At 40.3% G+C, this 9397-nt stretch overlaps 1 long non-coding RNA gene across 3 annotated transcripts; it reads left to right on the forward strand.

The window, feature by feature from the left end:
* Nucleotides 1-1874: 1874 nt before the first annotated feature.
* LOC118470286 (uncharacterized) lies at nt 1875-7352 on the forward strand. Of its 3 annotated transcripts, none has more exons than XR_004847319.2 (4): nt 1875-4342; nt 4461-4549; nt 5758-5916; nt 6850-7352. It is a non-coding gene; the product is annotated as an uncharacterized LOC118470286 (long non-coding RNA). The 3 variants fall into 3 exon arrangements; XR_008600139.1 differs by having other exon boundaries at nt 1875-3017; XR_008600140.1 differs by lacking the exons at nt 1875-4342; nt 4461-4549 and adding an exon at nt 4633-5250.
* Nucleotides 7353-9397: the final 2045 nt, after the last annotated feature.

A 9397-nucleotide genomic window follows, 5' to 3' on the forward strand; every position in this document is an offset into this window, starting at 1 on the left:
TGTTGTCCTGTGGGTCAAAATTGACCCGTTTTAAAGTTTGAAAATGTGGGAAAAAAAATATATTTTGACAGCGAAACTTCTGATGTCCACATTTTCAACATTTTTGGTGGGAAAAAAAGAAATGTTAAAAATGTTTCTTATGAACATTCACAAAAAAAGCAACCAAAATCCAGCGAATTTCGCTGGATTTTGGTTGATTTTTTAGTGAATGTTCTTAAAGAAAATATTAGAAGTTTTACTGATATATATGCAATCCCTTTAGATATTTTTAGGATTTCTTTGGAAGGTTTTTGAAAATATTTACAAGAATTTTCTTGCCAAATTTTTTTTCCTAAAACTTTTAAGGGAAACTTTTAAGCAATTATTGTAATTTTCTTCCTGAAGGTTTGCTGATTTTTGGGATTTTTTTCAGGCAAGGAAACAATATTTTTTGGTGCTCGTAAATGAGGACAACAGGAGGGTTAATGAATGGCCATATCACATGTTTCTAAATGGGAGAATAATCAGGCTGTAAAACGCAGCTAACCTGAATTTTATATTAAGCATCACACTGTGTAATGGCTGCTCTTGCCTTCACACATTTTCATTTATTTGACAGTAATGTTTCAGTCAGAAGCTATTAGGTGGGTAATTCTGCCTGCGCTGAGCTCACTCCCCCGTGAAATTGTTTATCCAGTAAGTAAGTTCAAGAAATGATTCTCCCAAGCTTCCCAGATGTTGAGTTTGCGCACAGATGTTTAGCGGGGCAGGAGTGATTCCATTAGCCGCCGCCGCACATCAGTCCTGCACACAAGGGAGAGACGAGGGAATCATGGTGTTAATGATGTCAGTCAATCACAGGGTTGATGGTTATGGGGTGAACTGAACATCTATTCTGATGTAATCAAGTCACCGGTAAAGTTTTCTTTCACCTTCACCTCCTTCATTTGTAAAGAAATAGTTTGCTCTCTTGCGTCTTAATTTAAGACAGTGAACCAAGAAAACTTATTCACAGGTGTGTTTTTGCTCTTTTTTGTCAAATATGTCAAATAAACTGGACATGATGCATTAATGAGCTTTAGAGGTGCCAGTTTTGGTACCTTTTGAGAGAACTATATTGGCTTGGTCCCTCTGTTTATGGTCATTATGCAAAGCTAAGCTAACTAGGAAGTGCTGATTGTGGCTACATATTAAGCATATACAGTCATGGAAAAAAATATTAGACCACTCTTGTTTTCTTCAATTCCTTGTTCATTTTAATGCCTGGTACCACTAAAGGTACATTTGTTTGGACAAATATAATGATAACAACAAAAACAGCTCAAGAGTTTCATTTCAGAGCTGATATCAGACATTTTCCATGGTTTTCTTGATAATAACCAAAATCTCTTCAGTTCTTACATCAATATCTATGGCATTGTTCTGCCAAAAACAGCTTTTAGGATTCCATGTTTTCTTTTCTATATGTTTTAGTCTCATGATCCACACAGGAGTTAGTACTGATTCATAACCATTGTTTCTGATGACTGCATCCATGCATCTTGGCTGCTCTCCACCAGCTTCTGACATTGTTCTGCTGTCACAGCAGCCCATTCCTGTTGCACTAATTCTAACTAATTTGCTTTGTTTTTGGGCTTGTGGTTCTCCATTTTGAGTTTGATGATTTTCCACTGTCAGGGCTCCCTCCTCTGTCCCAGCTTCAGCCCCCACCTGACCTCCCTCATCCTCCCTCATCCTCCCTGTCCCCCTCCTTCCTCCTATTCCTCTCTCCACCTTCCTGCTCTGTCCAGCTGCTGTTCATCACCAATCACTCGTCAACGGAACTCCGGGCAGCTGCAGTGCAGCACATCTGATGATCATCTCCACCATAAAAGCTGGCTGCACACGCCCCACCCTGCCAGATAGTAAACTCTGCTCATGCAGTCAGTTGTCTAGCCTTGCACCTTTGCTGAGATTTTTCCATTGAAAAGCTTTACCTTAACTAACCCTGTTTTTCTTGCCTAGCTCCGCTGACCCAGCTGCCCGGTTCCACCTGCTCTGTCCTGCCATCTCCTGCACTTCAGATCCAGCCCTGACCAGACCTCCCGTCTGCCTCCCTCACCTTGGACCTGCTGCTTGTTCCTGGAACCCCTGCTCGTCGTGGAGGGTCTCTGCCTGCCGTGTGCCCCCCTCAGCTCTGGAAAATACCCCGCCTGTCGCCCACCCCCCGGAACGAGGCCCTCCTGCCCGCTCTCCGCCGCCGACCCACCCCACGGAGAACGCCAACCGGGCTGCCGGTTCCTGGTACAGTCACCCCCCCCAACCTCCCCTTTAGTTCAGTTATTCCAGTCACCAGGTTCCCCACCCCGTCCAGCACTCCCCTTTGTTTTTGTTAATAAAATCCACCTTCGTTCTTGCCTCAGTCCCTCGTCTGTGTGCTCTCTGCTTGGGTTCACCCCCACGCCGTGACATCCACAGGTTTTCAGTTGGATTTAGATCTGGTGATTGAGCAGCCAAGGCATGGTTCCAATGTTCTGGTTCTCCATCCAGGATTTAACTGACTTTGTCTTGTTGGAAAATCCATTCATTGGAGGCAGGAAAGAGTTTTCCAGCTGATGGAAGAAGACTGTTTTCTAGAGTAGTCCTGTACATGACCTGGTTCATTCACCCTGTTCCACCCAGACTGAAACTACCCCAGATGGTCACTGATCCACCCCTATGTTTTACTGTAGGGGCAGACAGTCTGGTTTGTAGCTTCTCCAGGCTTCCTCCTAACCAATAAGTTGTCTGGAGTGGACATCAACTGAAAACTGGATTCATCCCTGAAGAGAACCTTAGTCCAATCATCAACAGTCCAATCCTTGTGATCCCAGCAAAGAGTAACCAGCTTTCCTCTGCCTTTCCTGGATGATGAGCTTCTTCCTGCCCTGTACGACTTCAGACCGGATTCAAGAAGTCACTTTCCAACTGTCCTTGCTGAACAAGTCCCATTTCTCCACAGTGTCCACTCATTTTTAAGGTCACTGGAGGTCTGAGGACGATTCCTGACACAGGAACGGGTGAGTGACGGTCATCTGGTGGGTAGAAAAACATTTCCTGACCAGCTAGCAGTTTGGTAGAACCATGTTGGACTTGTTTTTTCTTGGTGTAATGATATATAAAGGATGGATGGATTCTTTAAAGTTGCTTTTTGCCTGTTTTGCCTTTATTATTGGATTATGGTTATTGGATTATGGTTAATATCTAAGTAAAAATCAAACCATGGCCACTACAGTAAAGCCTCAGCTTTTGTACATGGTGTGGATTATTTCATCAGAGAATGGATGCTGTGTGTTGTGGAAATCAAAAACCTCTTTTCTCATCACAGTGAGGAGCAACCTGGTGTTTTCTCAGGTTCCATTTTTTTACCCTTAAGGTGAGCCACTACAGATGAATAGGATAACATTTTTAGCTATGAAACCTTCCCAGTTATTACACATTTTCAGATATTTAATGCCTAAATATTCAATGGAAGCAATAGACAGATAGATACAGATAGATACAGATGGATAGATATACAGACAGACAGCTAGATAGACAGATAATATTGCCATAATTTGCACAGATTTCTAGAACATTGGATATTCTCTTGGATATCTCTTTATATCACTCTGTAAATCAGAAAATACTGTGAGCAGCCAGATAAAAAGGGAAAAAAAAAATCAATTTTCCAAATCAATTTTCACCATGGTTTTAGGAATGAAATGTTTTACAAAGCAGGCTGCTACTGATAAATAACACCTTCAGAAAAAACCTTCAGAATATGAAGAGGACTGGACACTTTATTGTATCTCAGTTGTACTAAACTAATTCTTGGATCTTTTTTGAAACCTACAAATGCAAAAAAGAATATGTTTTGGAGGAGCAAAAACTCTGAATAGCCCGCAGTGTCTCACCTTCAGTGAAAAGTCATTACCTCGCAATGATAATGACCAAAATTTAATGCAGCAGCATCCAACTGTGAAACCTTGTGAGATCATCGTAATTAACTTTTAGAATGTTTTAAGTTATGGAAATAAACAAAGAAGGGAATATGTTAAAATATGCTCATTAGCTCTAAGATAAAGGATATGAAAATGTGAGCAAATGCTTCGCTGAGGAGCATTTTGTGAAGGCTGGAGGGCTTAGTTTTGGTTCACTTTGTCCACCTTGTTTGCTGTGGATTTGACGTGCTCACCTCCCCTCCTGCTGTGGTTTAATCCTCCTCCATGTTCAGGACTGTGAGTCAGCAGAGCTCTGCACTCGGCTGCAGACAGGAAGGACGTTCGACAAAGGAACAACAGACTTTTAGGTGACACACTTCCTACGAAATACAACAGAAATGCAACAGGACTCCACGTTCCCCGTATGTGAATTTGCAGTTTGAGTTACTCTGGAACGAGGACTGAAGATGAGTTCACACATTATTTTGCTGCATAATGAAGCCGTTAAACAGTCTTTATGTTCTCTCTTTTGTTCCACAGATCCTGCCCTCTGTCCAGCTCACAGGTTTGTCCGTTATCCCGTCTGTGGCCTCCCAGTACCATCTGTTGATGATGATGGTGGTGTGATGGTGGGTAACTGGCCAGGTCACCGTGGCAACCTCCTTATATCAGGCTCCCTGTTACTGTTTGAAATCCACAAGTCTGCTCAATTAATATTATATATTTTTTCCCAATAAAAGCTAGAAAACAATAAATTAGTTGCATTTGCGTATGTCAGCTCAGTAGAGGAATCCCCTCAACAAGAGGTGTTGTTGTTCACAGTTTTACCATATAAACACTGTTCCCTCTAAGCTGCGCGCATGCGCAATCCCGCACTGCTGACACGGTCTCCGCGCACAGAAAATCTGCGATGCGCACAAAAAAAAATCCAACCTAAATTGTAAATAAAATAAACACGTAACAATTCATTCTGTGCTATTTTTCAATGTGAGTCAGTGAGTGACCGGTGACTGGCTGCTGCAGCCAATGATGCGATTCACATACGTATTTACCATAGACTGTATATAATGGTATTTACGCAGCCAATCAACGTTAGACGTCCTTATGTGCAGCTGCCGTTGTTCTCATAGATATGAATGAGTAGATAGGACACGCCCCTTTGAGCTGCGGTGCTACAGCGAGGCTAAGCTAGTGGGAGCAAAGTTTCAGTGCATTCCGTTGATGTAGACGGCGTGAAAAGGGAAAAAAGTATGCCGGCTCACTGTGCTGCATACAATTACACACTGTGTCGTACGATTGAGACAAGGAAACTTGGAATGACTTTTCATAGGTAAGAAGAGTTTTTGGCTCTTTTTTCATTATGAAATCTTGTTGAGAGCTTCCAGTCTATGAGAGCTAACTAGTTAGCCACTAGCAAAACGCTAAGGCGAGCTAGCAGCTTGACAACCAAATACCAGACGATTAATAGTAGCTGTAGTATAGTTGTACAAGCAGTAGTAGTAATACTAAAGTACAGGCAGCAGTAGTAGTATAAACAGCTGTTAGAGTCGCAGAAGTAGTATCAGCATTTGTAATAGTATTACAAGTTGTAGTAGCTATGTTCTATGTTCTTCCTCCAAACCCATTTTATGATTGGGATTACAGGCAGTTCTTTAGGACTGCTCTCAAATAATTGAAATGTTACCAAACAAGGTTATACTTATCAAATTAAATAGCTCTGGTCTCCAGTTTATTGGCGAATTCGGTTCTTTGTACTTAATTTATTAGCATGATTTCTTTTTAATATGTTGTGTACAGACTTAATTACTTCTCTGTCTACTTTTCTTACTCCATGTAGGTTTCCCAGAGACTATGGGTTGAGGAGGAATTGGAAGTTTGTCGGCTTAGACCTGGTGTCATTCCATCAGTGTTAAACTTCCCGGCTCATCTTGGAAGAGTACGTGCCAGAAAGACCACGACCAAGCAGCCTTGAGATCTTAGACAGCGTCTCCCTGAGGTGGGTGTCGACGGTGTTCACAGTCAGGTCTGTGGTAATCCCGTCATAAAACAAAACAGAAAAAAATCTAGATTATAAATCAACATGTAACCAAAGCACTCTGTGTATAACGCCATAGTATAGGATGTAGTTCAGAAAATGTCAAAGTATAGTATGCTTTACTCAAGAATAACATAGTATGGCCTGTAGTTCATAGTACAGCATGTTGGCAAGAAAAAAAAACCAAAACAGATTATTATGTGGTTCAAAAAGCGCAAAATGATAGGATGTTGCCTAAAATTGTCATGTATGATATGTGGTTCAAAAAATGTCATAGTGCAATATATTGTCAAAATAGTATGTAATTCAAGAAAACATCAGAGTATAATATGTCATCTAAAAAACGCCATAGAATAATAATTTCATTGCACAAGTAAAAGTATAGTAACTTTTAAAACTGTTCGAATTCTTATATGTTGCTAAAAAAAAACACAAAAAAACCCCCAAAAAAGTCACAGTAATATGTCAATTAAAAAAGCCTATAGTATAGCGTGTCGCCCAACAAACATCATAGTATAGCATGTCGCTCTAAAAACGTCACAGTATAGCCTTTAGTCCACAGCTGTCAGTAGGTGAGGAGCAACACAAAAACAGTCTAAACGCTGGTTTCCAGAGGGTTAGACGAGAATTTATTTGAAAGAGTAAGTTTACAACAACACAACATGTGAGGGGGTTAAAAACAAATGGGTGTTAGTAAAATAAAAATAAACAAAACTAAAAGTGAACTTCACGTTGACATTGATGGGCATTCCAACCAGGAACAAAGTAAAAGATAATCAATACAAAAAAAAACCTCTTCCTGTTCACCTCTTAAAACCAAAAAACACACCGCAGTAGCACCCTAAACTAAAACTACCAATGGGTTCCCTGTTTTCCTTTGTGAACAATTCAAAGGTCCCTCTCTATCTCCCCACACATCCACCAACCACTGGAACACATCTCCAAAGTTCTGCTGGACCAGCTCAGCTTCCCCTCAGAAGAAGTGGTGCCACCTGCCAGATGAAGGAGCCTTTTGAGAGGCAGCTGGCATCGTGATTGGACTGTACTTTGGTCTGTTCCAATCCAGCTTCAGCTCCAGAGACGGCAGGCGGGACGAGTCAACGGAGGCTGGATGGACAAAGGCATGCAGCTGAGTACAATCCAGAAAACAACAGAGGAGGAGTGCAGCGACCCAGAGCCAGAACAACCAGAGTAGCATCGTATGTCTTTTAGAAAACATCTTAGTAGAGCCTTTGGTATGAAAAAACGCCATCATATACATCGTATATTGTACAAATAACAAGTCAAAGGAAAGAGACATACATTGTAGAATTGTAGTAATTGTGGGCTGACTGATTTACTGATTATCAATATTTTATTTTTTACTGATTTAGGGTAATAAATACATTTAAAAATGGTGCTACTTTGGCTCTGAACCTTTATCTACCTGTGGTCGCTCTGTCTTCTGGAGTGATTTGATTGGTTATACGTCACAAATAAAACTCCTTTAACTTAACATCTGTAAACAAAACAAAAACGTATCAACAAAGTTTTCTGTTAGAATTTGTGTTCTTCTAAGTTTAACTCCAAGATTTTAAATACTTTCATTTACTGCAAATGAATATCGACTCCAAATGTCTCATTAATAATCATTATCAGCCTTATAAACCCACAAAACACCCCTCTATACTTGACCACACTTAGTACAGTCTGGTTCCCCCTTCTATAAATCTGCTTGGAATCTTCCACTTCCTGTTTGTCAAAGTGGCCTTCTACCTGGACAGGTTTTGTTGGAGCTCATGCAACAAACATTTTGGGTAACTGCACTTTAATATGGATGGATGACACTGAATTAGAGTCTGTTTTAATGAGACTGAGTTAAGATGTGTAGCTCTGTCATTAAATAGGAAATTATTTCTCAGAATTCACAGAGAAAAGTCTGAAATGTTTGCTAGGTTAGCGTCCCACATGTTCTTTGGCTCAGCTAAAGCTAACTCTCTCCAACTTCTGGATCTCTTGAGTTGCTTGTTGTTAAAATATCTTGCTGTAGGTGCTGAAGCTCAGAAAGTCTGAGATGTTTGTTCAAAATAAGCTCATTCTCAAGTCTGATCTGAACTGTCCTCTTTTGTTTGAACTTTCCCTAAACTTAAGAGTTAATGACAGAACAGCACATCCAGACTCAGTCTCATTTATGTAGAGATTAAACTTCAGTGTCATTCATTGATGTTAAAGTGCAGTTTTTCAAATGTTTGTTGCACATGCTCCCGACCAAAACCAGTCCAGGTGGAAGACGATGTGAAGAGAAAGCTCCAGAGGATGAATATCACACATTTACGTTGGAAATAAATGTCCTTTAATTAGACATTGTCATGCAAAAGTTGGATTTCCCTTTAATGTTCAAATCTTTGTTGAGTGTTTTGTTGATGTTGGTTTCTAAATGTTTTCTGACACTCGGCCCCAAAGATTAAAACCTTCTACGGCTCACAAGCTGCAACAATTCACACATTATCAACTATCTTTCTGACTAAGATAAAAAATGAAGAACTGCCTGATTCCTGCATCACGAATGTAAATCTTTTTGGTTTTTATGTCAGTAAACAATATATTTGGGTTTGACATTTTATAAACCAGAACAAGAAATGAATTAGTGGAGAAAACAATCAACAGATTAATGGACAAAGAAAATGTGTTTTCCAACATATATGGCTGAATTACTCCAACATTACAAGATACATACAATTTGAATTCAATTTTATTTATATAACGCCAAATACAGATCAAATTGTCTCAAGACACTTTATTTTTATATTTTTTGTCATATTTAAAATATGACAAAGTAAGAAATTTAAACCTCTTGACTAATCCAATTTATTATTTGGTTTTTAAGAGATTAATCGACAACTAAAATAACTTTCTCCACTAAAACTAATAAACATGAGGTCAAATAGAAGGAAGAGTTTTAAATACTGCAGTCCCACAATGACAAGAATAAAGTTTCTCAACAAAAACTAAATCTGCTGGTGGATTCCATTAAAGTCCTAATAAATGATAACAAAGTGTGATACTAAAGGTTTGTGGTGCTAAAAATCTCAAAGTAAAGATATCGAGTTGAACATCTGGATGGAGGTTGATAAAAGTTGACCTCCCTTCATTTCTCTGGAGCGACTTCATGGATTTTATGGATGGTGGTTAAAGACCTGCTCTTCTAGTCGTCTTCCTTCTAGTCGCTGTAAAAAGTCAGTCCATCCTGGCCGACTTCAACACCTCTTCATGACAACTTGTTCTGCCTTCGACCTGGTGGAAACTCCAGAAACTGGGGAAAACCTGTGGAGACTCGAAGAACTCGTGGAGACTCGAAGAACTCGTCGGGCGGGGGAAGGTGTGGTGGGTGGTGGGGGGAGGTCGGGGAGTAGAGGGGGGAGGCCGCCACCCACCTCCCCGCCTACTCTCCACCCTGACTCCA

The sequence above is a fragment of the Amphiprion ocellaris genome, chromosome 21, assembly GCF_022539595.1.
Source record: "Amphiprion ocellaris isolate individual 3 ecotype Okinawa chromosome 21, ASM2253959v1, whole genome shotgun sequence".
Taxonomy (NCBI): Eukaryota; Metazoa; Chordata; class Actinopteri; family Pomacentridae; genus Amphiprion; species Amphiprion ocellaris.